Genomic DNA, 24,971 nt, shown 5'->3' with positions numbered 1-24,971 from the left:
ACACAACATCCTCAGAACTGTGGTTACCTTTCAGAATACCAGCAATTTTGATCATTATCTTAGCTCTCATAACTTCCACAAACTTGGTCAAATCCAAACTTTAAAACAGAGCAGGGTTGTTTATGGTTTTAAAGAAACATTTATCATGCTAACAAAGCTTTCTTGCAATATTCTTCATCACAAGCCACAGACTGTTTCTTTTAAAAAAAAAAAATGTAAAGGAGACATGATTTTATGCTAAGGCCATGCTTTCCTGTATGCAAAATCTCAATAGGCAAGCAGACAGACGCTCTTCAGCACCGATGAAATATCACTTGGACACAGAGGGGAAAAGACAGTAGACTATGAAAAGTGTAAGTAAAAAAGTGCAGCTTAGATATATGTACAGAAACAATATATAAATTATGAAATATAGTTACTGAACAAGTAATCAAATACAACTTTGAACTTGTAGAAAGTAGCCTGTGATTAGTAATGCACAATTAGGACAAAATCACTATATTATATAAAAGACATTGTAAAGTTTAAATGTCTAAACTTATTGCAGAGTTCTAAACATACAACACAGCTGATACACAGTAAGATGCTAAAACTGAAAAAAGCCAACAGGTTTATTTGTTACGTATTTGGAAAAAAGCAAGAGAATGCAAGAGAAGCTGTAACTTCAATGGGTTTAGAAGGATGGAAGATACCTCTCACAACAGTTAAATGAGTTTAAAGGCAACTCTCCCAAAAGACAGTTGGAAGCACCAGAGACCCTGGAGCTTGCCACAGGATATGGCCAACTCCCCTGTTCTGTCGGCAGCCAGTTCCGCTGCCTTGGAAAATAAATCCAACATGCACAGCAACCCCCTTCTCAATAACTGGCTAAGAAAAGGGTCGGCTGCATGCTTCCTTCAAATGAATGGATCTTCTCAAAGTTATGCTCAAATTGTTGCTTAAAAAAAAACCAAGCTGTTTTCAATACATACCTAACTTTATTACTACAGTCAGAATATATTTGTTTGTGCAGAGCAAAAAATTACCACAAGATCAGAATGTAGGCTTCTTGAAAGGGAGATGACAGCAATCTGAATGAAGTTTCACAAACCTAATTAAGATAATAGAGGAATTTGTAGTGCTATAAACTCAACCTAAGCTATGTTTTTCTTCAAAATCCAAAAGCTGCTTCATATGGGTGCACATAAAAGAACTAGGACTCCTTTCATACACCAGTACAATAGGTATACAGGTAACAGATAGCTTCTAATTGAAGATTTGCTACTGGTAATAAAAACTTTGAAATCCTACATTGGGAGAAGCAGCAAACTGCTTTAAAAATTGCATCATCTGCTGAGCTCCCAAGATTGCAACTTGAAGATCTGAAAATGGTCTTTGGGTATTTGAGTTCTCATGTCAGAGATAATAAAACAAAACAGAAATTTAAAAAACACCATCACAACAGATGAGTACACTGCCCCTCTACAGACAGATTTCAAAGCAGTTAAAAGAAGGATATATGAGGGCATTTCCAATTTCACTCAAGACACAATGTAACAGAAGTGGTGGTTTTCAGCTTCATCAGCTTTTCTCAAGGCCCCCTCCCTCTCTTTGGGGTGGGGAGAGATGAATGGGTAATCAACCTCAGGCTCATTCTTTCCCCTCTTGCACAAGAGGAATCACAAAAAAAAAAAAAAAAAAGCATTGAAAAAGACAACTCGTTGTTCCAAAACCGCAATTTGCACAAGCTTGTGCAGGATAAACACTGGCTGCACCTCCTCAGGTCCCCATCTCGCACCTGACTCCCTTTGTTGATGACAAGTTTTCTAACAAAGTCTTTTTCACTCCATATGTTCAGTTGCCTTTATTGCAGGTGAGCAAGAAAACAAGCAAGAGAAAAACCCAAAACCAAAACAAACCCTGCAATATCACCAACATTTCTTTGACTGTGACTGAGTGATTCCTCCAGCCCCTGGTTCCGCCCCTCTAGCTAACTTGCCTCTACATTGCTCTCCAGAGGAATTATATTTATCTTCTCATCTGGTCTGACTACCTAAGTAAAAAAATCACACCTCTTTAACAATTCCCAGCACCTGCTAAAACAGGAGAACGTCCTTTCTACCATCTTCCAGCTATGTGAGACAATAAAAGGTTTCGTTCACACAGTGAGTACAGTCAAATGAGGGCAATCAGTGTGAGGCTTGTGAGGACGTCTCCTGAGAGAGCAGGAGATGATCCAGTGGCAGATTTCTGAATGCCTTTTCTAGTGGGCTTAAGAACAACAGAATTCATAATTTGGCTTGGGAGCTAAAATCACTTAGCTTGAGTGGTGCTGTTGATAGACATGTGGTTCCTGGCATTAGACAGGAAGCCTACACTTGAGTCATGAACACAGGCAGCAGCAACCACTCGCACCCAATTAGGTATGGAGCTGTTACAGCTAAATACAGGGACATCTGCACAGGAGCCCTTCCTCTCCTCCAGGAGAGGACTTATAGCTTTAGTAGTCTCCACTTTTCCTTCTCTTCTTGCTGCTTCCATAAAAACTACATGTAAAAGACAGTTTTCTGCACAGCACCAGAAACAGCTGAAGATTATAAACTAACTGAATACAAAAACTCAGCAATCATTCAAGTAAAGAATAAATTCATACTACCATATATTACTTATGCATTTTCAGTATACTGAAAATATTACATCGTAAGTAGTAAAAGTTGTTGAACATATGCACATGTGCCTTTTTTTAACTGATGGTGGTTTTCCTCCTTTAGAGTTTTGGGGAGGAGCTTAGCTGACTCCCAGATTACAACCCAGTGTTGAAATAGTTAATATTTTCCTCAGAGGTAACTCTCAGGGCAAGCACCAAATGTTTCTTTCCTTCAGAGCTCCTGTTTCAGGCTAGATGCTTATTAAAGAAGGAAACACTATCAATTTATGCTTGGTACTTCTTTTTTAAGGTGACTTACTTATGAGAGGTACTCCTTTTCAAATAATGGCAGTGAAACAAAATCCCACAATACTGTGAAATAAAACTGACATCTTCTGGAAAGAGGGATGTTGCTACAACACCTTAGCCTGCAACAAATATCAAGAGGAAGCAAGTAGCTTGCCATCTACTGCAAATTTCAGAGCCACCCATTTCCATTACTACTGACGGAGACAAGAATGAGGACAACCAGCTTCTCAGAACAGACACACCATCACCTCTGTCAGGATGGTGAGTTTTCCCCAAGCAGCACAGGATAACAACCAGGGAATTCCTGCTACACCCTTGCTAGAGAATGCTGCTGGCCTGGTAAGGCACAAATATGAGTCTTAAATGGTTGTTTTCAAACCCTTCATGTAGCGTTGCCAGAAGTAACATTGCCAAGACTTTGTATGTGACCCTTGGTGCCTTTGTTTCCCTGGGGCATATGGGGAGGGATGAGAAGTAACAGGGACATAATCTTACATTTATGTGTCATGAAAGCCTAATGTTCACAGAATATCAGCAGACTGACACTACTGCCTCTTCACAGGTGGGTCCTGCTAAGTGACAAGGAAGGTGTGACCCCACTCCTTCCCTGTTACTGGAAAAAATACCACGTCATCCAGCAAGGTGTATTTCTGGGAAGAAAGGGCGAAACACAAGAAGTTATCAGTGGCAAAACAGTCAACCATTCGATAAAGAAAATATCATGTCAAATCACACCATAAAGCAAGACCTGCAATTCTTTTTGTTCGCTGTAATTTCAAGCAATATTCAGAATTGACACTCTTCTCAAAATGCAACTTACTCTCATTCATAATCTAAGTGTTCATAGAGCTGCAGATAGAGGTTAGATTAATGAAACTCAGTTTTTCAGCAACATTTTTTGAAAATGCAAAAAACAAGCAAAAAATAACACACCAAAAGCAAGAGAGACAGAAATTATCCATGTCTGAGTGTGAAAGACAGCAGACCTTCACTTTCTGGTTAAACCAGTAGGAATATTTCAAATAGGAAACCTTACAAGCCCATTTCAAAGTTCAAGAGAGAAGGACAAGAGCCTTATAAAGATCAGTATTTCAACTATATCTCATGTTAAATCAAGAACCACAACAACAATGGAGCTATTCTAATCCTCTGTGCTCTTCAGGCTGCGTGAAACTAGTGGATTGGCCTTTATTATGCTTGAGACATAAAAAACTCAGAGAACACTGGCTACTTCAAATAAAAGCTAACAACATTAACATAACCATTATCAAATAACAGATATTTTTTCCCCATTTCTCAACTCTAGCCCCACCTGCAGGCTTTCAGTAAGGCAAAATATTTACTATAAATATTTACTATAAATATTACCTTTTGCAATATTCTGTCTGAAGTCCTTATTCACTGCCAAGTGCATTTTCATTAACCCTTTGGAAGCCACGGTCCAGATCTTTCTGCACAGCATTAGCCATAGCTACAGTTAATACAATCTGTATGAGTGAATCACATGGGAAAATGCTAGCTTAACAGCAGTAGGTTATGAAAGTTTAAAAAACTATTTTTACTTTAGATTCAAGTTCATCACAACACAATTATGTTCTATGGTCCTGTTAGCTTTCTCAATAGGAGAAGCTGGCTGCATGTAACAGCAGAAAATATTAACAGATGTTGATGCAAGAGGGAAAAAAGCACTTTGCCTGTTCACTTTTTTCATATGAGATCATCAATCTGGTAATCCTAGAAGGGAAAATGTGTCCTCCAGCTAAAAAAAAAAGTTAAGGTAATCCAAAGCTATAAGTCAGAGAAAGTGAGCATTTTGCAACCTGTACTTCCTAGAGGTCACTCCACATTTCCTTAACAAAATGAACTTCATCTCTAAAAGTGAAATAGATAAAAATAAAAAATACAAAGTCAAGGTAAACAGAAATTACACTCTTTCATCAGCCTCCTCCGAACAAACAAATCTGCATGTATTTAGATGCAGTGCAGAATTTTTTCACAAAAATACGTAGCATACCCATTCTTAAGCTGAGGATGAGGGGCAAGGAACAACCTATGAGGACATTCCATTATTATGACTGCTGTATACAGAATCTCTTAATATACTTTCTACTACTTTCATCAATGCCAAAATCAGAGAGTGATACAAAAAAGACCTGAAGCAATGGTTAGTCTTTCCTAAACTATCAAATGTATTTATCAATTCATTTGCAGGACAGAAGAAAAAGGGCAATTAGCTTCTCCCTACCTCTGCATGGCATGCCATCCATTTTCTACACAGAAAAATCAAGGTATTATCATGCATGAGCTATACCTAGACAAGCAACAACACAAGCAACAACAGCAGTATAGATGCTTTAGTACAAGCCTGAAGTGTGTGCCAGAACTCAAAACCAGAGGCAAGCTCCATCCCTAATGACAGTAGCTAAACACACACCAGCACAGGGCTATTAATTCCCACTACGGTCACATCTTGAATTTTACTGAACTAGAGCAGCCCAGTGTCAGTACTCACAGCAGGGAAGTTCACCTGAGGCTGCTGCAGGCTGACAGGCAATGGCAGCAAAACCACTTACACTGGCTTCAAAAACATACTTCATTCCCCTCTCAAGTGTTTCCACCCCCATGTCACCCTTGGCCTTGTGCTGGCACAAGAACCTGTGTAGATTGCACAAGCATTTTAGATGTTATTGAGATAATTAGTTTTATCCTGCAACAATTCTGAGATCTAGATCACTGCACAGATGCTCCAAAATTTCTAGAACTCATGAGTCAGAAGCTGATCAGCAGAATTTATTTCAGTAACACTGCCTACTTTAAAGTGCTCAGAAACTGTAGCCTAACACTAGTTTCAATCACAGCAGTTTTGTTGCTTATGTCAGGTTACACAGCCAATGATTCCTTGTTTCAAACTACTCTCCCTCCCATACAGAGGGGAATACAGAGGTATAATTGTTCATTTAGTTGGACAGGGAAAAATAAGAATATTGATTTGGATAAAAAACACAGGAAAAAAAAAAAAAAAAGAAGGCCACGCTTCATAAGATGGCCAATCTAGACAACTCTGCTATGCTGCACATGACTTTATCACACAATACAGAGGGAGATGGTGACATGGAGGGTAGAATACAGCCAGGGAGGAGATTGGGGATATTGCTGTTTGAGACAGCAGGTTTACCATAGGAAATCAAGCACAACCAAATCCATGGATGTCATATAGCACACTGATGAAATAATTTGTTGCTATGTTCCTCACTTCCTTGTCAATAAAACTGGACTAAAGCTTACTATGCTTAGGGCACTTGGGTAAAGTAAGAAAGTTAAAGACTAAGTTATTTACTTACTGTATTATTAATGAGCAGATAGAAAAGGAAGGATACAATTCTTCCTGAAGGCAGGACAAGAAGACGACAGCTAATGGGAGAAATAAGTAGCTTTTGTTTCTTTTCCTGGGACCAAAGTTTAGAGAAATAGTTGTTAAGGGGTTTGACATGCTGCAGACAGCTTGCCAGGGAGAAGAAAACTCAAAAACTGTGAAGTCGTAGCAATAAACATTCCAAACCCTGCTCAGAGGAGGCTTGAGCTGGATGTGATCTGATGTGCTGCTTAAAGCCCTCCAGGCATTTAATTGTCCACAGTTGCCATTGCATTAGTGCAGCAACTGGATCCACCATCACAGGGAAAGAAGAGAAGAGCTGACTGAGAACAAGCACCCTAGTGATACAGAATGATCAGCCATCAATGTAACATCCTAAATAGACTTCATTCTGTATTACCAAAACAAGGTTTTACTACTGATTCTTCTGTTTTAAGGCTCGTTATTTTCTTGTATGTTAACAACATTTAATTAAGATGTGAAAGACCAATTAAGCAGTCAGGTCACCGGTGCACATACTAGGAGCCAGGTTTTACATATAGGCATCCCTGCAACCACTTCACAGTAAGCAGCTAGAGCGGATGAAGCAAGCCATACAAAGTCATGAAAGGTTTAATAACTTAAAATTATTAACTGAAAGTGGAAATACAAGAATCTTGCAAAATTCGCATCTGATTACATGCCTTTTAACAGTTTGTATTTTTATAATTAAGACAAAGTATTCAATTTCTCTACAGTTCTGAAAATCTTTGGTCCCAGAACATCCAATTTACAAGTCACCTTTAGAATATATGGCTTACTGGTTTTCAAACTTCAGGAACTACTTTGTCCCTAAAGCAAGATCAAGATATGGTGCATAGTACAGTGCATCCTGGGCAATCCATTCCCAGTTTAGTTTCCTAAAGGTGATACTGAAAAACATAAAACAGGATAGCACTGGATCTTGTTAGACCAGCTGATGTTTTATTGTTTGGCTTATTTTTCATTGTTTGGGGATTCATCTTTTTCCTCTTTCAGTTAGTTGGCAGTGGGTGAGAAGGTGACAATGACACCAAGACCTTTTAGAGCATAAAAAGGGTCAAACGTCATTCATTTATGTAGCTGCCATTCAAAACAAACCTTATTTCATTTCATTTGTTGTAGCACTGTAAATAGAGTGCTTAGGGACACAGTCAAGGTGAAGTCACAGTTAGCTCATGCTTTTTTTTTGTCTGCCATAACCTAACTAAATCAACTTCAAGTAAATTAAATGCTTTAGTTAGTTAATCAGTGTAAGCAATTTAGCAATTTCCATTTACGCCTAAGAATTCACACACTAGAAAATTCCACTCCCTCCCTTTTTGTTAGCTGGTCTAATAAGGGATATTTCTCTTCTTTCCTCTCCTGCCCCTCAATGCACAACAAGCCTGGTTTTACTCACTCTTCTATCCCATCACAGCTGCAATGCTGTTACGATTTGCTGCATTCACTCCTCAGGATGGCTAGTACACCCTGTGTCTCATGCATTCCACAACAGAAAAATTTCCAGTAATTCCAAAACTCTTAGGCACTAAGGTTTTGAACTGGCATGAGAAAAATTAGATACAATCTGGACACAAATATTGAATTTCTCAGTGACTAAAACTGAAATCAACAAGACACAAGGGAAAGTTCTCTCACATGTTTTCTTGGAGATTTTAACTGATGTATCTCAGGCCTTCTAATTGATGTATCTTCAGTGTTTCAGTTTCACATAAACAATAAACTTCTATATTTCATTAGCTAGGAGTGACTTGGTCAAAACATGCAAATACTATTGTATGCTGATGTTTCATATGGACACCAGTGGTACAGCCAGAAGCATGTGAGGAGTACAAAGGATTATAGAGCCCTGAGAGTGACAATAAGGAACTCTGGAGCACAGGTAGATTTTTATTATCAATCCTTCCAGTCAAATGGATTTGAAAGGGCCAGTGGAATCTGGAAAATCACCAAATGGTTCCAGGACTGGCACCCCTGCCAGGGGCTATCTAGACCATGGGACTTGCTTTGAGAAACCTGGATCTCTCAGGGGCTGATGCACTCCATCTGTCAGAGAAAGGGAAGTGTATCTTCAGCCATAGCCTCACCAAGCCAGTGAAGAGGGCTTTATTAACAGTGTCGTGGGTGGGAAACTTCAATTCATCCCACTCATACCAGTTTGATGCCAGTGCCAGCAAGAGATGCCCAGAGCCTGGAGCAGGATTGCAGGTCAGTCAGAGAGCACCACAAGGCAATTCCAGCCACTTCAGCCAGTAAATTGGCTTCATCATGGGCCCAGATGAAATGCCTCTATGCAAGCACAGGCAGCATGGGGAATAAACAAAAAGAGTTAGCTGTGATCTTCTTGGCACCATGCAGATGTTGTGGAATGGCTCCTATGACTGGACTGTTGGAATGGAAGGATACAGGCTCTTTAGGAAGGACAGGCAGGGCAGACAAGGAGGGGTATTGCCCCCTACATTAGTGGCCAGCTGGAGTGCATGGAGTTCTGCCTGTGGATGGATGAGGAGCTGATCAGGAGCTTATGTGGGTCAAGATTAAAAGGAGGGCAGGGACAGGTGACATTATAGTGGGGGGCTTCTACAGGCTGCCTGGTCAGGAAGAGTGAGTGGATCAGGTCCTCTATAGACAGATAGGACATGATTCATGTTCAAAGGCCCTAGTCCTCATGAGGGAATTCAACCACCCCACTGTCTGCTGGAGGCACAACACAGCAGGACATAAGCAATCCAGGAGGTTTCTGGAATGTGTGGGTGATAACTTCCATCTCCAAGTGACAGAGAAGCTAACAAGAAGAGGTGCTGTGCTGGACCTTGCTCTCAACCAACAAAGAGGGGCTGGTGAGGACTGTGAAGCTTAAGGGCAGCCTGGACTGCAGTGAAATGGTGGAGTTTGAGATCCTTACGGCACCAAGTAGGGCGCACAGCAAGCTCACTGCCCTGAACTTCAGGAAAGCAGACTCTGGCCTCATCAGGGATCTGGTAGAATACCATAGCATAAAGCCTGAGGGAAGAAGGACCCAAGAAAGCTGGCTTATATTCAAGAACTGACTCCTCCAAACTCAGGAGAGATCCATCCTAAGGATGAGGAAATCAGGCAGAAACTGAAAGCCTGCATGGAGAAACAATTATGTCCCAGACAAACTCAAACACAAAAAGGGAGGCTACAGAAGGCAGCAGCAAGGACAGCCTGGGAGAACAGCAAGGTAGCCTGGGAGGAATACAGAGTAGTCATCTGAGCAGAAAGGCATCACCTTAAGAAAACTAAAGCTCCTACCGAATTAAATCTGGCCAGAGGCAACCATGAAGACAGAAAAAGCTTCAGTAGATATATCAGTGATAAAAGGAAGACTAGGGAAAATGCGGACCCCCTCCAGAAGGAAACGGGAGACCTGGTTGTCCAGGACATGAAGAAGGCTGAGGTACTCAACAACATTTCTGCCTCAGTCTTCACCAGCACATTTTCTGTTGCCTTCAGTGACTCAGATGGTGCAAAGGCAGGGACTGGGAAAATGAGGGACTACTTGCTGTAGGAAAAGATTAAGTTTCAGACCATCTAAGGAACATGAAGGTGTGTGTCCATGGGACATGATGAGATACATCTATGGGTCCAGAGGGAACTGGCAAATGAAGTGACTAAGCCTCTATCCATCATATTTGAGAAGTTGTGGCAGTCTAAAAAAGTACCCACTGACTGGGAATGGGGAAGCATAACCCCATTTTTAAAAAAGGGAAACAGGGAAGACCCAGAGAATTACAGGCGTGTCAGTCTCACCTTCATGCTCAGGAAAATCACGGAGCAGATCCTCCTGGAAACTATGCTAAGGCACATGGAAAATAAAGAGGTCACTGGTGACAGCCAACATGGCTTCACTAAGACCACATCATGCCTGACAATTATGGTGGCTTTCCACAACGGAGTTACAACTGTGGTGGATGAGGGAATAGTGTCTGAAGTAATCTACCTAGACTTGTGCAAAGCACAACAACCTTGTCTCAAAACTGGAAAAGCATTTATTTGACAGGTGGACTGCTCAGTGGATAAGGAATTGTCTGGATGGCGACACTCAAAGAGTTGTGGTCAACGGCTCAACGTCTAAGTGCAGACCAGTGATGAGTGGTGTACTTCAGGGGCTGGTATTGGGACCAGCGCTGTTTAACAGCTTTTTTGGTGACCTGGACAGTGGGACTGAGTGCTCCCTAAGCAAGTTCACTGACAACACCAACCTGTGTGGTGTGTTCGACACACTGCCACTCCAGAGGGACCTGGACAGGCTTGAGAGGTGGGGCCATCTGAACCTTGTGAAGTTCAACAATGCCAAGTGCAAGGTCCTGCACCTGCCTGAAGGCAACCCCAAGCACCAATACAGGCTGGGCAGAGAATGGACTGAGAGCAACCCTGAGAAGAAAGACTTGGGGGTGTTGGTCAAGGAGAAGCTCAACATCACCTGTCAACAGGCACTTGGCAGCCCAGAAAACCAACTGTATTCTGGGCTGCATCAAAAGCAGCATGGGCTGCAGGGCAAGGGAGGGGATTCTGCACCTCTGTTCTTGTGAGAATCACCTGGAGTGCTGCATCCAGCTCTGGGGTCTCCAACTTAATAGGTCCATGATTCTTTTAGAACAGAATCAGAGGAGATCCAGAAAGATGATCAGGGGGCTGAAACACCTCTCCTATCAGAACAGGCTGAGAGAGCCGAGGTTGTTCAGCCTGGAAAAAATGAGGGCTCTGAGGAGGCCTTATTGCAGCCTTCCAGCACCTAAAGGGGGCCAACAAGAAAGCTCGGCAGGGATTTTTCATAAGGGCATGTGGAGATAAGACAAAGAAGACTGGTTCTAAACTGAAAAAGAACACATTAAGATTAGATATTAGGAAGAATTCTTTACTGTGAGGATGATGACGCACTGAAACAGGCTGCCCAGAGAAGTTGCAGATGCCCCATCCCTGGAAGTGAAGGTGAGGCTGAATGGGGCTTTGAACAACCTGGTCTAGTGGAAGGTTCCCTGCCCATGGCAGGGGGAGTCAGAACTAGATGATTTTAAGGTCCCTTCCAACCCAAACTATTCCAGGATTCTGTGATGAAAGACACTGAATATTAGTCTCCCCAGCTAAGCAGAAGTATCTTTGGAGCATGTCAGATATGCTGAAGATTTTTAGGAACTTTCCATGTTACCTTCAGGAATCTGAAAGTCATACTTTCTCAGCTTTCCACTGAGTTTATATTCCTAGCCACTAGTTTTTCTACTCACATTTTTCATGCAAACTTTCCAATTCCTGTGCAATGTAAATCAGTCACATATTGAACCCATTAGCCAAAATATTGTGGCACTGAGAAGCAGAAAAAATTGTATAATCAATTCTAGGTACAAATTATGCCTGTAACTACGTCAAACCATTCCCCTCACAGTTTTTAATTCCAAGATTTTATTTTTATTTTAGCATTTCATAAAGTTCAAAAGTTTACACAAATTTAAAGAAGCATTTCCCTTAAATTTTTCCCATAAGAATCATTTTCTATTGAAGTTTATATTAAGCTAAATATTTCATCATCCTCCAGTAGCGGGCAAACCAGCATATACTTCACAACTTCAGTTAAAGAGACAACTGCAAGTATGTTATTAAATATTCATCTATTTTGTGCAACTGAATTATAGAAGTGGCTTTCTGACCCAAACTAAATTGGTGCTTGTTTACCTTAAAAATGCCTGGCTGTAAGCTGCAGCAGTTGAGGAACTGCTTCATAAGCAGCTCAGTCCACAACACAGACAGAGATGCTCCGTTTTATCATCAGCTCTCTCAATTAAGACCATTCCAGCAGGCAGTCTCAGGACGAGCTTAATCCATGAACTATCCTGCAAAAGCTCTCCTTTTGCCCCCCTGCAAGCAGACAGCAGTGGCCACCATCAAAACAGCCAGGTTGTTGTGTGTTGGGGCAATGACAGATGCTCTTCAGCTTTATCTCACTGGAGGCAAGTCACTCTCCCAAAGGCCATTCAAGGAAAAAGACTACAAGCAGCAGCACTTTCTTCACAAGCATCAAAAATTAAGGGCTGGCTATCATATTAAATCACTAGCTGCAGTGTTCTCATGCAAAAAGACTTTGACAGCTGAAGAATATTTTGCATTATGTTTAGCTCTGGAACAAAGTGGAGTAATATGCATGAAGAAGCCCCCTGGAAATGTACTTGTGGATTCCCAAAGAAAAAAGGAAAAAAGTACATGAAGTTACTAATTTGTGTTGTTTGAAGTGCTAAGTTAAAGAACAGAATTATAAACTCAATTTGCAATTGGTATCTAATTAAATTGCTAGAAAACACTCAAGATCGTTCTCTGCATAATAGTTTATGAAAGTACAGTTTCATTTAATTATTCAAAATGCACCTAGCTTAAGTTTTTAATAACAGAAAACATTACACAAAAAGATAAAAAGATTTTTAAAATGAAGTTCCAAAGAGGATGAAATAAGAAACAACAACAAACCCCAAACACAACATTGATTAATCAGCACTTACTACAACCACTTAATCATCAACACAAAAGCTGACTGTCCCAGAAAATTCTATTAAAAAAAACCAACAAAACCAAAACCCATTACTTTTTCACTGAGAATACTGAGTGAAGAAAAAATTGGGGTGTTAAATTTGTAGAAGAAAGCTACTTGTCAAGTTAAACCAGAGACAACTGGCAACTTGCTGGGCAACTTTCCTTTTGCACCTTTTTAATTAAATATGTCAAATCATCAAAAATTGATTTTTATGAAAACTCTTTTGGAAATAATTAAAGCACTGTTTTAAGTTACCTTCCTTTTATTGCAAAGCATTATTGATGACAAAGTTAACAATGAACACAATTCACAAACCAAATAACACAAGCAACAAAAGGTCCTAACAAGGATCAGTCTTGATGGACAGATGAAAGCATGGAGGCTGCAAGAAGGGGATGGTATTCCCAAAGTGAGTGTGACCCTTGGCCAAACCCATCAAGAGCACCTCCCTTTAAAAAGCTCATTCATTAACTTCCATGGGCGAACAATTCCAGTGTCTTCCAGGAAGGCAGCTAAGAGCTTTGCTAGTCTAGTCACTGCTGGCTGGCAATTGAAGGAAAGGATGGGAGGTGTCAGTGCTCCCTCCCACAGCTTAGATCTCCTGTGGGACCCAAATTCCAAGTTTTGGAGTTCAACCTGCTTCGTATTAGCTGGCACAGACCAAATAAGAATCTTCCATAGATTCTAAAATATGAAGGATTAGTTTTAGCACTGGACAGAACAAAGAGTATGACCCATAATTATACCCTACTCCACCCATGGCTTCACTGAAGGCAAACTTCTCTCCATATATCAAAAATTCTGACTAAGTTTACCTTTGAAAGCTATAACTCCTGTGAAGACAAGCATCTTCCTACACTTATTTATACCAGACAGAGCTGCTTATACTGTACCAGTGCTCAAATTTATATGCTTCTACAGAAGGCCAAATGTATTAATTTTCATGTCTTAAAATGAATAGACTAGAAATATTTTCAGGTACTTTCATACGTTATGGGCCTTTTACTGTCATAGAGAAGTAACAAAAGTATTTTTACTGTGCATAACTGACAATGTACCCTGCAGAGAGCCTCTCTGGCAGACTCTTCTTGGAGACAGATAGTGACAGGACGAAGGCTACAGACACAAGTTGCAAGAACAAATATTCTGACTATATGTTCTGAAAAAAGTCTTACATCACAGCCAAATACTGAAACAGGTTTTCTAGAGAAGCTGTGGAATACCTGTCCTTGGAGATATTAAAAACTCACCCTGGATAGCAACGCTGAGCAACTTTATCTAAGCTGGTCCTGCTTTGAGGGGGGTCTGGACTAGATGACCTCCAAAGTGCCTTCTAATCTAAATCATCTTACGGCACCATGAAAAAAAATCGCCTTATGACTCCATGAAACTGAAAGGAGGATTGGGGGGGAGGGGTGATGGTGCTGGTGGTGTCAACTGTACTGCACTGTAGAGCTATACATTAACATACATATACCAGCATACAGAAAGCTGTCTGATTTTTGCCTGTAAAAAGAAAAGGGTTGTAGGAACCCTTCTTAATTTCTTTTTAGACAGTTCACTGTCTCCCCAGTGTTCTTCTGGTTTAGCTCCTTGTAATCAAAATTGAGCCTTTCCAATGACAGTAGTCAATATCATCTAATTAGCAAAAATTTCAATCTCAACTTTTTTATAAGAAAGTCACCACTTGCTTTTACAACAGAAGACTGACAGGCCTTTTTAAAAACTTACCAAATGAATTGTACTCAATATTTTAATGATTTAGAGTTGATTGCCAAAAGAGGGAAAAGCCATAAAAATTCATAAAAAGTATAAGCAGTATTTTTTGGATGCAATGGAAGTGAAGATGGGCAACCATACAGACATGAGGCCAGTAGGTACACACTCAGGACCAGGAAGCTTTTCATTCTGCCATTGTGCATGTGAACTGAAGCAGACCCCAGCACTCCACCCAAAGTAGAGAGACAGGGAAACACAGGATACTTCTGATATATTGGTTTGGTGCTCCATTACATTGATAGGAGTCAATAGAAGCTCATTTGCTGCTCTTTGACTCTCCATTGGGTTAGTTCTTCAGCACTGAAGCTCTGGCCCCTACTACTGACTAGAGAGCCAGATTTTCAATCTCCCCAGGAAAAGAAAAAAGATTAGACTAGTTTAGACTTAAGGGATTCTCAGGAGGTCTCTAATCCAACCTTCTATTTAAATGATGGTTCAATACTGAATTCAGATCAAGTTGCTAAGGGTTTTGACTAGTCAAGTCTTGAAAACCTCCAAGGACCTGGTGGAAAGTTTGCATTTTGCAGTGCAAGTCTGTCGATGTATATAAAAGCTTACCAATTAAGGATATAAGAGAAAGGAAATACTGTAAGCAGAACTGAAACAGAATTCAATAAATGTAAATGCCTGTGCAATTAGAAATGCAAAGGAGTCTAGTGAGCAACTGATTTTCAAAAATCCTGTCCAGTTTTTAACAATAAAGTGCTATATACTTACACTGTGTGAACACACGGAGGTTTTATATTTACAAAAACAGCACAGAAAAGATTTCAATATGGACTGGCATAGAGCCAAACACAGTTGGCACCAACAGTCACGGTATCTCCTCCACCGCCTCCTGGAAGCATTGCCCAAGCACTTTTGAAATGGCTTGTTGTACAAGAATAAAATTCAGCATGCAGCAATAGTCTGAGACAATACAGCGAGAGCAAAACTGCATTTGTAAAGGCCTGATAAAAGGACACTGCAGCAATCACGATGCCAGATGACGAGAGTTTAACTATGTGCACAGAATATGAATCTCATGTTTTCTGCAGGAAAAATGAAGGTGATTTCATGTGTAAAACCACAGCAGCAGTTTTGTCCTTTGTGGAGGCACACTGTCTCTAAAACCTCTATTGAGACAGCATGAAGTGATGCTGCATGGGAGACCACATCTGTGTTTCTGGCGGTTTTTCTGTCCAGCAGGCTGCTATAAATACTCAGCCCATTGCTTATTACTGATCCTACCAGTCACACATAAAAGGACCCCTTCCCACTCCTGTAAAAATGCTGTGGGGTGGTGTTTCTCAGGACATCGCTTGGTCTGGCATAGCCGCACCAGCAAGCAGAAGCAGAGAAGGAAGGACCTGCCACTGGGAGGAGCTGTAGCCATACACGATTTTAAATCCTTGCCCTCCACTCGGGACTGAGAACCTGCCAGGAGTTACCATTCCTGCAAGCCAGGTTCTGCCAGGAAACCAGAGGCTGCCTGCTGCAATACTCCAAACTGACTGAACAAGCACAGAGAAGTAATTCTGCATTCTACAAAACAGAAGTCAGACTTCTGCACATTAAAACAGTCGATCATTTGTGTTCTTCTCTAGGTTAGTCCACAGTTTTGTCTGAAGCTACACTGTCTGAACAAGTGTAGAGAAACAAGTAACCCAAATACAAAAAAGGTACCAGCTTCCCTGAATCCACAAGTGTGAAAATCAGTTTCTCCATAATGCTGCTTTCAACAATAGATGAAGTATCGCAAACTAAAAAAAAAAAAAAAAAAATTTAAATCCTATTGATGTTTCTCCCTTTGACCACACCTTCACTAATCAGACAACAGGAACACTTCAGTATTCACCACATTATCCGTGAATATAGGGAACAACAATGGCCAGACCCTTGGAATGGCAGCTTACAACAAAAGACTGAAAAAGATGGAGCTTAGTTAGAAGGAGAGCTTTTTTTTTTTTTTGGTGACTGCCATCTAGCACAGCATAGGAAAACCGGCAAGGTTCAGCAGGACTCCTCTCAGGACACAGCCAACTGCCCCCCTGCTGCTTTCACCTCCTCAGCCTTGATAGCAGGAGTGCTCCAAATCCCTGCAGCATGGATAAGGACGGCCTCAGCCATGCATGGCCCTGCTGGCATCATGGTCCCTCCTTGGCAAGATGCAAGTTACCCTCGGAGCATTGTATCGCCAGGCAGAGCCATTCACTGCCACTGGTAATGACTTTAGATGCAGCTGTCTCACCACTGGATGCTCGCATCCACCACCACTGGCAACACTACAGAGCCGCTCTGGCTCCAATGACAAGAGTGAGGAAAGGTAAACACCACTCTTTTAAAAGCAAAAAGCATGTGTGTACGGAGGAAAAAACCTAATTGCTATTTGTTCTGACTACAGTAAACACAGAGGAAAAAAATGAAACAGTTTAAAGAAAGGTGACACTGAGAAGGGGGCAAAAAGATAGGGCAGGTCTACAGATCACAAAGCGGCAGAAGAAACTGGCTATGAAAAACAAGGACTTTCCTTCACTGGCAACTTAAAAAGAGATCAAAACATTCCATTGGGTCACAACAGTCCCAAGCCACACTACCGGCTGGGTAAGAGTGGCTGGAAAGCTGCCCAGTGGAAAGGGACCTGGGCGTGCTGCATAACAGCAGCTGAACATGAGCCAGCTGTGCCCAGGTGGCCAAAAAGGCCAATGGCATCCTGACTTGTACCAGAAACAGTGGCCAGCAGGACCAGGGCAGCAATTGTCCCCCTGTACTCAGCACTGGTGAGGCCACACCTCAAATCCTGTGCTCAGTTCTGGACCCCTTGCTAAAAGGGCATTCAAGTGCTGGAGCGTGTCCAGAGAAGGGCAATAAAGCCAGGGAAGAGTTTGGAGCACAAGTCCTCTGAGAAGTGGCTGAGGGAGCTGGGAGTGTTTAACCAGGAGAAAAGGAGGCTCAGTAGGGAACTCACTGCTTTCTACAAGTACCTGAAAGGAGGTTGCAGCAAAGTGGGGGTCAGTCTCTTCTGCCAAGTAACAAGCAATAGGACAAGAGAAATTGGTCTAAAGTTGCACCATGGGAGGTTTCAGTTGGGTATTAGGAAAAACTTCCCTGAAAGGGTGGTCAGGCACTGGAATGGGCTACCCAGGGAAGTGGTGGAATCGCCATCTGTGGAAATGTTCAAAAGGTGCATGAATGTGGCACTTGGGGACATGGTTTAGTGGTGAATATGGCAGTGTTCAATTAATAGTTGGACTCGATCTTGGAGGTCTTTTCCAACCTTAGTGATTCTATGAGTCTAAGAGATGCTGGTCTATATACAGTAGAATTTTGTCTTGAAGAAGTCCAAAGTCCCTTCTGCTCCTAATTTCTCTTAATGAGCACATGTGGTAAGATAACAGGAAGTCAATACAATTTCTAGTGACATTTTATCCAGGACCGACTGCCACCTCACAATTATCATTTCAGTAAATACATGAGAACTTAGCAGAACAGCTGGTAGTGCTCTCTAGTGGAGATAAAGGAGGAAATGCTGCAGGCTTCATAGCCATTGTGGCTTCCTGAAACAGAAAATAAACTCATTTCACCGTATTTTAATCACAATTCTCTGTAAACATTAAAAATGCCATTCCAAGCTGAAGAGGCAAAAGCAGAGTGAGTCCCATCAGAACACAGATTTCCTAAATATCTACAAAAGATAAAGGTGGGTTTTCCCTTCATCAGTTCAGCACATTGCTTCTTATCAACTTACTTCACTACAGGCATATGACAGAAGAAAGACCAGAGAACATCATTATGCAGTATTTAAAGTGTGCTTTATTTTCCACATCCAAAAGCAATATATACTACAGGTAACTACTGCAAAGCTTAAGGTAGATGGATGATAAAACAGAACATGGATGAAGTGGAGCCCCTCTAGTGTACTCCTCTATAACTAACATCACAGTTGACACAGAAAATTTTGCAATAAAAAACTTGACTATCGGGAGTCAAGGAAGCTAAAAATCTTGCAAAGAACTCTGACCAAGACCCGCATCTTTGAGTGCAACACTTTGTGGACAAAACAAAAGAGTATCCTTACCACACTGACACAGGCACAGGATCTCAGCTGCATATTTCTGAGATCTTCTGGCTCCCAATCCATACACAATGCAAAATCTTCATGGTATGCCAAAATTACTTTCTCAACAGTACAGTTACACATCCAAAGCGGAAGCGAACACACTGTTTTAGGTTTCTGTCAAGATGACCTTGGATTCAGAGCTAAATCTTTAAGTTTCTGGTGCTGCCTCTTCCTTTTTATTTTGAAGGAAGAAATGAGACTAGTGAATACCTCCTGTGTGATGAGTGAAATTTTGGATCAAAGTGGATGCTAATTATCAGAGCTGGTAACACAGAATACAGTAGGAATGTTGATACGATCTTTTCTGATTTTAAATACAGTAATAGAAATTCTAAATCCCAATTAAGTCCTCAGTTCTATCTGTGCAGCCTTTAAGCTTTCAAATCAAAACTTAAAAGGACATTTTCAGTGCAATCTGAATTTATTCTTCATGGTTATGTAAGTTCAGTTCCACTGAACAAAACTGAACAAAAGTCAGCAGCTGCTGGACAAGGAGGAAATTATTTCAGCAATTTAGCAGTAACATGAAGAAAACAAATGGGTGCCACAGCATACATATGAAGCTACAGTGAGAAAAATTTCAAGTTTACAAAGGCACAAAAATTTAAGCTATGGTCACTGTGAAAGATTAAAAGTTATTTGTGCATTTTCATCACCATCTGTCTGCACAGGCAATCATAAAGTGGTACAGTAATGAATTAAACTTGTCCTGTGTGAAAGATGGAGATGGTTTAACAGATCTATGAATGCCACTGGAGGCTTACAATGTGGATGTGATTAGGATGGCTTTGGTGGAAACACTAAGCAACAAAACAGCCTGCACACTAATTCATGTGTTCTCTCAGTTTTCTTTAAGAAAGCTTCAACAGCACCCCTGAGGTGCCTCTTTAATCAGTTAATTGAGGGAGAAGGAAGAAGAAATTTTATACAACCTCACACCAAGAAATACAAAACATTACTAGGCCATTAATGAAGTATTTAACGTTGATCTTTTGGTCCCATCAAGGGCTCATTCTCCCAGAATCTGTCTGAAACTACCCCAGTGATACCTTGTTTGTAAAGGATTTTTCTTTTAATTTTTTATAAACATTGGAATACCCAACTTTTCAGGACGCAACAGTTCCCATGAGTAATTCACAATAATCCCAAATGGTTCCAACACAATGACTCAAGCTACTCACACAATAATTCTGTTTTGCAATTGGAAGAGAGAGTAAACACAAACAGTGAGGCATTTTTTCAATGATGCTTTCAGAGACACAGGCTCACCTCTCTTGGTAGGGGTAATCAATGTAACATTATCTTCTCTCAGACTAAAGAAAAACTACTGCATAGGGAAATTATTACTTCTGACTTTGTATATCAGTCCTTTAATGGCTTACAAGCTACTAAATTAACATAAAGTTAGACAAACTTATCTCTGTTATTGTTCTAAGGCAGTACTCTCCATGCCTGTTTTCAGACCAGGATTTACAAAGAAAACTCACAGAGCAACACAGATGCAAATATATGCAGAAAGGCTGCTAAATTTACAGCAATGGGAATCTGCAATACCAAAAGAGGTAAGGTGCCAAGTGTTCTATGAAACAGCTGAAGAACATAGCAATCAGTCTCTGATAGTAAGGAGGGTTTGCAATTTTATTTTCTGCTGAGTTTAGTTTGCATAAGATTAAAGAGCAGTGTGTCAAAGCAACTCCTAACAGTCCCTAAGGTCCTTCAAATTCTTTCAACAATCTAATTTTAGGGCCAGGTATGGAAAATTTGCATTTCTGTTTATTTACCTTGTACCAGCAGCCAGAATAAATTTTGACAGAATGATTTTCACTTTCTGGCAAGTATAACATCACTGAAGCAGACAAACATCAAGAAATTCCTCAATATGGTCTCGGATAGAGTTTCTACCAAAGGTATCTAACATTTTTTCTATATTCATACAGATGTGTGAGATGAAAAAATTATGAGAGACACAAGTAGAGTAACCACTCTGGTCTACAAGCACCATACTTGTCATTCTATTGTACACCCAGAATCCAGTGGACTCCTTTGAAGCAGTTGGTCCATTCATATATACATATGAAAATATATATATATGGAATTTCTCACTTATGTAAATTCAGCTGATCCAGGCCTTACCACAGTGAATTACCACAAGGTACAGGATAGACAGGCAGCTGTTGAGACAATCTTGAAACTATTCTCAGTGAAAACATGTCTCAGGTTCTTGGTAACTTGCATACAGCCACCCAGCATTGTGTATCATACTCTAGTAAATGGAGCTACTCAGATTAACAGTTAAGTCTGTGTCTGCTTCCAGATTCATATGCAGTACTGTTAAGCCGTCCTCCAAGATCTTTCAGTTCTGTGGCTATCTAAATATTTTCATGATATTAGTATTTAAACAGGAAAATAAATATTGTATTTATTACATGTATCATCCTATCTTAACTGGTTGCAACTCGATTCTTTATAGTCCATGCCAACAACTAACAATAGTTCAAGGTGAGATATTATCAGTATAATACTAAACTCCAATCTCACAAAAAAACCTAAACTAATAATAACTTAAAAAAAAAAAAAAAAGAAAGCATTACTCTCAGTGTTAGCAAAGCCAGTAAGTCTAAACTTAAAAAAGACAACTCTAAAGAAGACATCAGGCACCTTTTAAAATAAGAATTTTATCAGTAACTTTATCCATTTCCCACAACCAAGACCGTATTATCATTTCTAGCTTAGCTATCAACTCAAGTTTGGCCCATGACATAACATTCTAACTACTAAGAAAGAATAATGGAAGCATTTATGAGAAAAGGAAGGGCTGCTTGCTTTATACTTCCCACTTGTTTGCTAACAAAACATTCTGCCTGACTTTATAAAATAGCAGCAGTCAGAATGAACAAACAGAAAAGAATTAAAACTTAAATGGGATACAGTACTCTCCCCCAGTAAGCACCATTTCAATAACAAACCATAAAAAGGGTAAAAATGAAACTGACTTTAAATTGACCAATCTTGTTAAAAAAAACAAAACAAAACAAAAAACAAACCACCAGAAGACTGTCTTTGCTAAAAGAATTCTATTTTAAAAATCTAAGGAATATATCTGGATGTGCTTTATACCAATTCCCAAAACTGAAATAAAGGAAAAAAGTCAATCCTGTCTAATGGCATACTGCATGCTAGACCCTCCTGCTGCCTGCTGTTTAAATTGCTCCAGACACCAGTGTCCACCAAGACGAGGTTCCTGCAGCTCTGCTTCTGCTCATGTTCAGGGACTGTAATTCTACCCACACAAAGCAGAAGGATCCCATTCCTTCATGCAGTGGTAACAGGAGCATCTGTAACATGTACTGTTTTTAGAAGCAACTAGTCCACGGCCAGCTGAGAGGAACGAGGAGCTGGAGACCAGGACACTGATCTGCCTGCTGGCTGCTGCTGTATCTGACTCAGTGCGATGTGCCAAGCTCTCCCTGCCCTTCACTAACACCTACATCATGGACTCCACTGAGAAAAATTTGCTAGAGCCATTTTTTCACATCTCTTAAACTTGCTTCAAGATCTCCTGGACACTTCCAACAGTTTTTGCACATTTCCAGTCCCAGGCAGACAATGCTTTGTGGGTTACACTCTGGTGATGTCTGCATGCTTCTCTTTGCAGCTCGCAGGCTTGAGTATTTTGTAGACAGCTCAAGGCTTTGGTTGCATCACATGATGGCAGGTGCCAAAACCAAAATTTAGCTCTCTAATTGATACACATACTCAATCCCGTTCAAAACGTCTAAACTTTCTTACAATTATTTTGACCCACAGGAAGATATGTGTATCTGAGCACCAAATGATTTCCAGGCTTTTATATCTTGTAAGAGCTCAAAATCATTATTCTTATCTAAACCGTACACTGGCAATTGGAGTAAAGCACTAGTTCAGTAAACAATAATTCTAGCACAAGAAATTTTCAAGCATTAAAAAATCAGAACATCTTTTTGGCTGTTCTGCGAAATTCATTTCAGACACAGGGATTGAGCACCATTTTAAAATAAAGCGTAAATGGGCCATCCTACAGATCCAGATAAGGCACATCCCATATTCAAAAGAAGAGAGGAAAGTCTTAACATCTCCTCTCAGAAAATCAAGCATTTTGGTAAAGTTTTTACAGAGTACCATGAAACTTTAATGTGTATGTCTCAAACACTGAGAAAGGCAAACACAGAGCCATTCAAGAGCCCCATTTATTTTTAGCTTAACTGTTGCCCATAGGGCACTATAGAGACTTTTTTTTCCTTCTCTCTGCCTTCGACCCCTCAAATAAATCCCCTTTATTGGATTATGGATTAATGCAGCAACTATAGCAGTAAGCTGTTTCCATGAGAGTGAGAAAACATAAGATGTGTACCATTAAGCAGAGTAACATCTCACTTGGAACTTGTGGGTCTGTCTTGAATATTACATTCATTACATGATGACAATATATATGTTTCATTAAATATATTTTGAACAACATCAATAGCATAGAAATTTAGCACCTGCTAAAACACTCCCACAAACACTTTATTCATATAACTACCTATTTCCTTAAAGCATCTAATGTCCAGTAAATCTACTAGCAATTCATTTTAAGTCACTGCTCCCATTAAACAATTAATAGCTATATGTATGTTGAAGAACACACTAATTTAATGCAGAATGGTGAACTACTGATGCTGCTTCATTATCACAAAGAAATTAAACTGTATTATTATATTGGCATCACAAACTTTGATCCCCTGAAACAAACACTCAGAACAGCATTTACCCAAAGACCTCAAAACATCTGACAGATGTGTACTCTCATTTTATAGAGTATCATGCATAAAATGGAATAGTATGCTCTTGAATAAGAGAATTTCAGACAAAGTCAGTGGCAGAAGCTAGGAATAGAAACCCCAGTTCTTCCAACTATCACACCACTGCTCTGTCTGCATTTCCACCTCCAAAAGACTGATGAAAAAGGCAGCTACATGAGTTAAAAATAACTTCTGATTAGCAAGGCAAAAGCTCTACAAAAACCAAACAAGCCAGAGTCTCACTCAAGGCTGAACTAGAACCTAAACTGGGGAAACAAAATGTTGTACGGCCAGATTAATGTTTTGCTCAAATTAAGTGAAACTGAGTTTTCTAAGACAACAATTTTTGTCCAGTAAAGCATTAGAAGCTCTCACCTATAAAGCTTCTTCTATTAGTCAAACTGATATAGCTGAACAGACTAGGCACAGAAAACCTCCAGATTTTAAAAAGACAGAGAACAGCCTTCAGAACAACTTCAAGTTGAGAATATGAGTTCTGATTTCATCTGGGCTATGTAAATTAATATGAGGAGGCTGAAAACTTGTGAAATGGAGATTTTTCTAGGAAGATGGCATAAGTTTAAAAAGCCTTTGTCTTTTGAGAAGGGCAGAATAGACAACTACTATTTACATTCTGCTATTCACTATTTACTGAAGATTTTAAGGAGTGGGAACATTTAAGCAATTTCATGAAACCCCTTTTTTGAGGCCATGATAGTCTACATAATCCCATACTTAAAGACACAAATTTGTCTTCTGAATGTTCCTTTAGGCCCACCTTGGTTAAACTCCAGCAACCCATTTTCTCTTGATACCTTGCTTACCTAAAAGAATAGAGTGGTTAGGTCTCTTCCATTTGTAGATGTGTGCTCACTTGGGTGCTGAGCAGTTATTTACTTTTCCTCCCTTTACTCCCATAACAACATTTGGTGGCCTGTATTGAATATATTTCATTCTGGTGTGTGAATATATAAGACCCACAGATTTTGCTGATTTTAGTGGGGAGGAGAACAAGTATTTACCACGGGATGGTGAAGATTCATTGGCAAGCTTCGCATTTGCTGCTCTGCAAGGCCTGGTACTACTATTTGATGCAAATTCACCTAAAGAAGTTTGGCTCGGATCATGATCTTGATAGTAGGGGATTATTAGGAAGCTAGGGAAAAGTGTTGAAATTTCTTCCATATACCCTTTCCCACTATAGCTGGTAATGTTGAATCATTTTCTGTATAGATTCCAAGCCACAATGCTAAGCCACCACAGGGATTTTTCTTGTTGTATTGCAGCCGATTCATGCTTGACAGTCAAAACTTTTACTGTTCCTCTTGAGGAATAGTGTTCTGAGGTACATGCTTTGAAAGATGAATATCAAATGCACTCTCCTTACTGCAGATGCAGTG

General features: G+C 40.2%; 1 protein-coding gene across 2 annotated transcripts in view; it reads right to left on the bottom strand.

The window, feature by feature from the left end:
• FBXW7 (F-box and WD repeat domain containing 7) overlaps window positions 1–24,971 on the bottom strand; it is a gene marked incomplete at its 5' end in the record, with an annotated part of 179,990 nt that overhangs the window by 136,257 nt on the left and 18,762 nt on the right. The gene's annotated exons all lie outside the window — the stretch shown is intronic.

The sequence above is a fragment of the Coloeus monedula genome (assembly GCF_965178545.1).
Source record: "Coloeus monedula genome assembly, chromosome: 5".
In the NCBI taxonomy this organism is placed as follows: Eukaryota; Metazoa; Chordata; class Aves; order Passeriformes; family Corvidae; genus Coloeus; species Coloeus monedula.
Note: the sequence above shows the minus strand (reverse complement) of the source record. Positions and strands in the feature narration are given on the sequence as shown.